We start from the raw sequence: 9,004 nt of genomic DNA, 5'->3' as shown, positions 1-9,004 counted from the left end.
TTTATTTAAAAAGAAAGAAAAATAAAAAGAAAAAGAAAGAAAGAAAGAAAGGAAGGAAGAAAGAAAGAAAAGAGAGAGAGAGAGAAAGAAGAAAGAAAGAAAGAAAGAAAGAAAGAAAGAAAGAAAGAAAGAAAGAAAGAAAAAGAAAGAAAGAGAGAAAGAAAGAAAGAAAGAAAGAGAGAGGAGAAGAAAAGAAGAAGAAGAAGAAGAAGAAGAAGAAGAAGAAGAAGAAGAAGAAGAAGAAGACTTGAAAAAAAAACCTAGCTAAATACAAGTTTGAAAATGAAAAATATAGTCCATGAAATAATAATCAGAGGGTTGATCGAATGGCAGACTAGACACTGGGGAAAAGAAGTTGAGTGAACTGGAAGATAAATCTTAGGAAATCATCCAGAGCTTCTCTGAGCAAAGTTGCTGCTGTCCCATCACCAGTGGGTTTTCTTAGGAGCTATTCCTTAGGAGCTACTCCTCCCATTCCTACCAGTTCAGATCAGCCAGGTCCTGCAACTGGGAGGAGTAGCATGCTATTTCCTCTGAAAGCAAGGACTATATTTCCTCATTTGGGCTACTCCGTGACCTGACCATAACTCATGGCCATAATGAGCAGCAAGACCTTAAGGAAGGCAAGAATCATCTTGTGAAGTTTTATAGTTTTCAGGCAGGAAAAGGCTGCTTTCCTCCCACAGAGGAGACATTCTGCTTTTGCCAGCCCAGAGTTATGGGAGAATCTGAGGAGCCCAAGATTCTCAGGGCTGTCTATTCAATTGTCCTAAGGCCCGAACTCAGAGTCCTCTCCTATCCGGGCCTTGCCTTTGGCGTAGGAGACCTGGTGGGGTTGTGCTTTCACTGTCCTTTGTAGCTCTGCTATCCTCACAATTTGTGCCTGAGCCTGGGTATTAGCACCACCTGCCCTCTAACTGCAGGAGATGAATTGCTTTAAAAACTGCCTTGAATATTACTCAGCCATTAGAAACGACAAATACCCAACATTTGCTTCAACATGGATGGAACTGGAGGGTATTATGCTGAGTGAAATAAGTCAATCAAAGAAGGACAAACATTATATGGTCTCATTCATTTGGGGAATATAAAAAATAGTGAAAGGGAATAAAGGGGAAAGGATAAAAAATGAGTGGGAAATATCAGAAAGGGAGACAGAACATGAGAGACTCCTAACTCTGGGAAAGGAACTAAGGGTGGTGGAAGGGGAGGTGGGCAGGGGGTGGAGGTGACTGGGTGAAGGGCACTGAGGGGGGCACTTGATAGGATAAGCACTGGGTGTTATTCTATATGTTGGCAAATTGAACACCAATAAAATATAAATTTATAAAAAAATAATAATAATAAAATAAAAAAGGATGAATAGCACACAATTTTTTTAAATTAAAAAAAACTGCCTTGGGGACCTTCACCCTGTGCCTGAGTTGACAGCTGAATTGAGTTGGCTTTTTCTATTTTCAGGGCTTCTGTATCAGTCAGAGTTTGATCAGAAAAATAGAACCCCTAGAAATGATCTAGAATACGGGATTTATTACAGGGATTCAACCTCATGCAATTGTGGGAGCTGGTTATACAGTCTCTGGCACAGCTGTAGCTTCTGTATCCAGTGTTAAGACTAAAGAAGGCTGGGCAGACAGTCTAGCCCAGGAGTCAGAGCAACTGGAGGAGGAGATTTGGTTAGAGCTGGAAGAGCTGTGGGCTGGCAGTTGCTTCACATCCACGAAGTGAGCCAGCAGAGCAGCAACAAGGTCTGTGAGCTCACCTTCTGCTGTGGTCTAAATGTCTATGTGCCCCCCCCCCTTCATATGTTGAAATCCTAATAATCAATGTCATGGTATTAAGAGACAGGACCTCAAAAAAAAAAAAAAAAGAGACAGGACCTCTGGAAGGTGCTTAGTTGAGATTAGGTTTCTTATTTTAAAAATGAATGGCTCTCTTATAAAAGAAATCTACAGAGCACCCTAGCCCTTTCTACCATGTAAAGATACCATGAAAAGTCCTCAACCTAGAAGAGGGTCCTCACCAGACCATGCCAACATCCTGTTCTTGGACTTCTGGACTTTAAAACAGTGAGAAATAAATTTCTGTTATTTATAAACTACCCAGTCTGTGCTATTTGTTACAGTAGCCTGAGCAGAACAAGACACCTTCTCATTGTGAGATAAATATGGCTACATTCCAAATCTCACATGGGTCATGTGGCCCAAATTAACCAGATTGTGCAGGAAAGGGGATTCTGAGAGAGGTAGTCCCTAGCTTAACTCAGTGACGTAGAACATACCACCTTAGCACCTAAAGCAATTAACAGGAGTCAACCAGTATTAAAATCCTTATAATTACCATTGTCCCCATATGACTTGATGTTACTGTTGATAACAGTATATAATGTAAATAATGTTGTGCCTTCCACTTGCCCCTCAGGCCACTGTCCTACTGATGAGAGTCTAGTAACTGATGCTCCTGGATGTCAGGAATCATCACATCTCTTACCCCATTGCCCTCTGACCATACAGAGATTCCAATTCCAGAATTCAACCTGAAGCTCTGCTTTCTAGACCATTTTGGCCTGGATTTCCCCTGGGAAACAGACCTTGAGACAGCGGCTTGTGTGCAGGCAGCTAATTTGGAAGGCAATCCCAGTGACGGGAGTGATGGGTAAGGGGGAGGGAAAGTCAAGATGAGGGTGAATCCTTGAGTTTCTCACCGCTATGGGAAACTGGGCTTGAACCTGTCAGGATCTCAGAAAAACCATATAAGATGTGCCTCAAAAGTGATCATAGGGGCAGCCCCGGGGGTGCCTAGTGGTTTAGCGCTGCTTTCAGCCCAGGGCATGATCCTGGAGACCACGGATCGAGTCCCGCGTCAGGCTTCCTGCATGGAGCCAGCGTCTCCCTCTGCCTGTGTCTCTGCCTCTTTCTCTCTCTGTGTGTCTCATGAATAAATACATAAATTATCTTTAAAAAAAAAAAAGAAAGAAAGAAAAGTGATCATAGGAGAGGGGCACCCAGGTGACTCAGTGGTTGAGCATCTGCCTTCAGCTCAGGTCATGGTCCTGGGGTCCCGGGATCAAGTCCTACATCAGGCTCCCCATAGGAAGCCTGCTCTCCCTCTGCCTATGTTTCTGCCTCTCTCTCTCTCTCTCTCTCTCATGAATAAATAGATAAAATCGGTTTTTTTTTTAAGTTGTCATAGGAGAGATGCATGAAAAAAACTTTGTATGGATAAAAGGAATATTTATCTACCTTCTCCCAATCCACATTGGACTAAGTTTGTGCCCTAGAGTGTTGTCTCTCTCTTACTTTCAGGACGCAAATCCTAAGTGCCAAGGGGGTTCTATTGGCATCCCATGGCCCCGCAGCTGAGCCAGGGGCATCATGTTTTACCTGCACAGACCTGGTGGCCACGGCAATGGTCAAAGTGGAAGGTGAGGAGTGAGCATGTGAAATGGGACAAAAGTGTTGTTCAAGACAAAGAGGAAGAGGAGAAAGAAAACGAAGAAGATACAAGGAGGAAACAATATTTCACTAAAAGTTCTGGTCCCTCAGATAATGCCTGATTGGCTAAAAAGCAGAAGTGCCACAAGCAGAGGGTATTGAGCAAACAGTCCCCATGGACCCTCAGGCCATCCCAGCTGCAGGTTGATAACACATGGGAGGCCAGTTCTGGTCTACACATACCCCCTCAAAAGGCTTCTCCAGGTGAGCTATCACCTTGCTCTCCTAAATTAGACTAAACTCATCCATAGCCAAACCCCCAGATGAAAAGTGACCCATGTAAATAAAGGGTCGTAGTGCTAAGGAAAAACACCAGATGTCTAAGTGGCTCAGTTATACACATTGTATTGGCTAAGGAGCAAGAGAGAGAAATAAAGAGAGAAGGAGACTACTCCTGCTATGAAGCAAGGGGTAGGGGACAGGTTCCACAGGATGGCTTAGAAGAATAAAGATCTAAACGCCCTCACCAGTGAATCATGCCAAGAGCACTTCGTCACAGCTTGAACTCTTCCCTGACATGTTCCCATTTTCGATTTTGTCTCTAAAGAGCAGCTCGGGTGAAAAGGAGGGGGCTAGGAATGAGTTTATTTGAGAATGTTGACCTAATACACCACATATAGAAAGCGATTCCCTTTTCTCCTGCAGCCACCTTACAAACATTTCCAGAGAGGGCAACAGCTCCTACAAGATGTGTAATCCTTATCAACACAGCAAAGATCACATGGCTGTTAAGATAAAGGTTTGGCAGTTCCAGGGCGGGCTTATCATGGTTTAGCAGTAAGCGAGTTTTGTTGCTTCGACTGCATTTAAAAAGTTCATTGATTTGTAGCTAATACCAAGTTGTCATAGTTTCATGAGTAACAGCTTGTGGTTTGCAGAATCAAAGCCTTTTCCTGAATCAATAATAGCAGATTCACTGAGGTGGCCAGAGCACCTGCAGAGAGGGGAGAAACCCAGGTAGAGAGAAGGAGTAAATTTGATCAGAGCATAAATGGTCTATAAAAGAGGAAAAATGAAACTCTCTTTCCCAAAGCAGCAGAAATTGAGCCTTTTATAAATTCAAAATGACCTGTAAAGAGACCATTGTTTTCAAGAAAGTTACAGATTAAATACGTGTAAACACACGTGTAATAAATGGACTCTAAGAAAGGAAAAGTCAAATTGAAGATTTTTAAAAAGGTTATCAATAAATTAAAAAAATTATCAATTGGTTTAATCCTCATTAGGCCAACTTTTCCGTACTGTGACCTTGGCACAACTGAATATTTTTCTAGAATCAGTTTCTTGGAAAATAGTGACCTGAACTTCTCTTCATTCCTTAGGGGAAAATAGACACAGGCAGGCAGACACACATGCACACACACACACACACACACACCCATACCTATACACACCCATTATATTACCCCTGACCCCACTAAAGTGTATTTCAGATAATATCTTAGTATTATGTGACTTTCATAGCATTCTCTCAGCCTGCTCTATTTGAGCTTCATCGTATCCATGTTGGGCCAATAGAGCTGTTATTTTTAGTCCCTTTGGAAGGAGGAAAAGATTGAGTCTTAGAAGGATTCAGAACATTTCAGCCCGATTCTCCTAGCAATGCCCAGGGCAGACATCACTAATGAATCAAGGAACTCTCTCCTAAGAAGCTCGGACTTAGCCTCAGAATCCTCTTCGAAGCAGACCTCCAGGCAGCCACTAGAAGTTACTAGAAGATGGACTGAAGAATAAAAGCTGTCTGCCATCCCAGACCCACATGATCTGCCCACAGTCATGGGACCACTTCATGGTAAAGCCAAAACACACACATCTCTCAGGGCTTCTTATGAACAATAGAACACTTTCACCTCCATGAGGTGGTCTCGCCCTGGCTACAAGCTATGGCCACCAGAGTTTTTAGTTGCCTTTCTACATACAACTGCCAAACTCCATTCATGCTCACTCTTTAGGAAGGTTAGGACATAACAGAGAGCTCCTAGAAACTTTGAAATTACGTACATGGTTCACATCACACCTCTATCGATTCTGTTGCTCTACATGATATGTAGGTGTCAGAATCTTTAAAAAATGGTATTCTTTAATTTAAATATCTATTGAGCCCAAATAAGTGAATAAATAATATAATTTCAGAGCATGATAAATGCCAGGAAACAGATGAAGCATGGTGGTGAGAGGATAAAAAAATGACAGTGGTAGAGACAGGGTGAGCAGTAATTTCAGGTAAGGTGATCAGGTAAGGTCTCTCTAAGGAGGTGACACTGGAATACAGACTGGAACAAAGTGAGGGCCATGCTACCTGAAGATCTGGAGAAAAGGTCTTCCACAGAACAGCAAGAGGAAAGGAACAAGCAATGCCTGATTAAGAAATAACATGGGGAATATGCAGGATGTCACAGAGGCCACCGTAAGGACTTTCAATTTTATCCTAGGCATGATGGAAAGCCTCTGTAGGCTTTATAACAAGTAAGTAGTGAAGCTAATTCTGTTTTAAAAGATTACATGACCAAATGTTTATTTTTAAAGATCACTCTGGCAGCAGTGCGAACAATGTACTCAGTGGAAGGGTTGAGAATAATTGGCAAAAAATCAACCTGGGGTCGCTCATGACAATACCCCAATCAGAAGGTAGAAAGATGAGTCTGGTGAAGTAGTCCATAGATAAAGACTGATGCGAGCCTCAGTAGCTATCATAGGTTCGGGTTCTCCTAGAAGCAGATGTGAAGACCAGATCAGACATGCAAGAGTTTTAATGGGGGAAATGCCTGCAAAGGATGAAAAGGAGGAGGCAGAGAAGGGAGAGAGGGACTTTAGGCCTTAAGGAGGTCTGGCACCTGTGAAAGAGTGATCGAAGGAAGATTGGACAGGAAGAGTCTTTGATGACAATACAGTTCCAAGAAAGGTTTGGCCAGAGCCATCAGGAGTCTTCATGCCAGAGTGGCCAGGATTGGCCCTGCCATACTTTGTCATTTACTGGGAAGAGCCTGTGGGAGACAGCCTCAGCAGGGATGTGGGGGTGGATCCAGAAGCACAGCAGCTGGAGCGATCAGTCAGCCATGCCTGGCACAGCAGAAGAGTTCAGCAGCCAATTTTCACGGCCACAAGAGCAGCAGAAATACGGAAGGACCCACTCCCCGCCTTCTCGGGGACTTAGCTCCTGCATCTCTGTTCTGTCCATCTGTACATGAGCATGCTTTAGGAAGTTGCATCTTAGGAAAGCCTTCTTTTCTTGATCTCAAATTCTCCTCTACATAATGCTCTCTTTCATCCCCCTACACATCCAAGTTCCTACAAAGAGTGGTCCCGCTACCAAAGATGCCTCTATGTCCTCATCCCCTTTAGTACTCAGCAGTCCACTCCTCTCTCCTGCTCCTCCCTCAGCCCCAAGGCTTCCCTTGTGAAGACCATAAGCGACCTCCATCTTGCTAAAGCTGATAATAGAGACTCTACAGTTCTCTTCTTCCCTGATTTCTTAGCAGCATTTATAAGGTGGATTACTCACTCCTTCTTAAAATACTTTCTCTCCACTGGTTTCTGTGATGTCATATCCACAGATACTTTTTCTATCTCTCTTACTCCCTGCTGGTTCCATACACATCTAAACCTTCTCACTCTCTTCTCCTTCTGCCTGAAAGAGCCTATTGCCTTGCTCTATATATGATGGAAAGCCGTCTTGACATTGCCTTTCATCCTCTTTCCTATGGGGCTTAAAATGAAAACCCTCTGTTCAGTTCTCCAGGTTTTACCTCCTTAGAAATCATAAATCCTTTCTTCTCTCCACAAAATCTGTCCCTTGTGAATGGAAAGGATTTGCTTTTCCTATTTTTATTAGGTAATATACAGCTTTGCGCGGTGGCAATATCATAGCCAATGAGGTTTATCCAAGGCACGATTGTTGCTATTAGGTAATAGATTTTCTAAATTTGCTTAGCTTTTTAAATTCTTATTTTTTAATTAAGATATAATTGACATATAACATTGCATTGGTTTTAGGTGTCCAATATAATGATTTGACATATGTATATACTGTAAAATGATCACGACAGTAAATTTAGTTAACACCTATCTCCACGCGTAGTTATATTTTTTCTTGTGATGTAAACGTTTAAGATTGAACCTCTTGGCAACTTTCAAATACACAACGCAGTATTGTTACCTATTGTTGCTTTACTGTACGTTAAAGCTTTACTCATTCTCATAACTAGCAGTTTGTACCTTTGGACCACTTTCACCCATTTTGCCCACCTCTCAACCCCCACCTTTGGCAACCACCAATTTATCCTTTAGGTCTCTGAGTTTGTTGTTGTTTTCAGGTTCTGCATATAAGCGAGATCGTACAGTATTTGTCTTCTGGCCTGACTTATTTCACTTAGCCTAAACCCTCAAGGTCCATCAATATTGTAAAAAATGGCAGGATTTCCAATAGCTTTTCTTTTTATTCTATTAGGTAATATTTTTTAAAACCAAAGTTAATACTTAACATCTTTTTTCTTTCCAACTATGCCTGCCCTCCTTTGAAGCAATGGGATACCTCATCTTCCATGAGTGGAGAGTGCAAATTGTTGAGAATGAAATCTCTCAGCACCAAACTGTCCATAAAGCATGTCCACCTGTGTGTCTCAGTGGCAAAACAAAATGTTACATACTTATAACTTGTGATTCTCCACCCCCTCATATTCAAATCTGCATCACCTCCAGTCTCCTTCAACCAGGAGAATGGCTCCTCCATTCATTCAATTGCTCAGGTCACAAATCTGGGAAACAGCTCTACCAACTCATCCCTCTTGTCTACTTCCTCCAGTGGGAAACTAGATCTTGTCCATACTGCTCTGTCCCCTCCCCAATTTTCTCTCCCCTGTGTCCACTTCTCTCCATCTCCACTCTACTGTCCAACTACTTGCCATCATTATCTCTTCTCTGAATTGCTGCAATAATCTTCCAATTGGTCCTCCTGTTTCCACTCTTTCATCTTTCCAATCCCATCCCCACACAGCAGACTGAGAAATCTGACAAAACCCATCAGATCTCTCAGACATCTTACTTTATATCCTTTCAATGGTTTCCCACTACACTTGCCATAAAATACAAAATGCTTGATATGACCTCCAAGGCTCACAAGTTCTGTCTTCTGCCTCCCTCTTTGGACTTACAGCAAGCTACTTTGCTCCTCAAGCTCCAATACTGGCCTTCCCATGGTCTCTGAATGCTCCACTCACTTTCTTCCTCTGAGACTTCACACATGTTGATCCTTTATCTTCCCAACACTTATTCCTTTGCCTTCTACTCAGCTTTCTACCTGAGATTCCTCAAAGGGGCTTTTCCTGAACTATCCAATCCAAATTAAGTCCCCAAGTTACTCTCATGGCACCTGTTTCTTTTCCTTCATATCAGTGATTGTTATATGTGATTATTAAGTCATGCATGAGATTTACCTGTTGAATGTTTCCATTCCCATAGAGTTAAGAGCAGGGACCATGGCTATTTTGCTCATTGGCTAGCACAGTCCCTAG

At 42.4% G+C, this 9,004-nt stretch overlaps 1 pseudogene; it reads left to right on the top strand.

Annotated features, from left to right (window-relative positions):
* Positions 1–7,335: 7,335 nt before the first annotated feature.
* Positions 7,336–7,453, top strand: LOC121488407 (annotated as a pseudogene).
* The last annotated feature ends 1,551 nt before the right edge of the window (positions 7,454–9,004 follow it).

This window comes from Vulpes lagopus, chromosome 3 (assembly GCF_018345385.1).
Source record: "Vulpes lagopus strain Blue_001 chromosome 3, ASM1834538v1, whole genome shotgun sequence".
Lineage (NCBI taxonomy): Eukaryota > Metazoa > Chordata > Mammalia > Carnivora > Canidae > Vulpes > Vulpes lagopus.
Note: the sequence above shows the minus strand (reverse complement) of the source record. Positions and strands in the feature narration are given on the sequence as shown.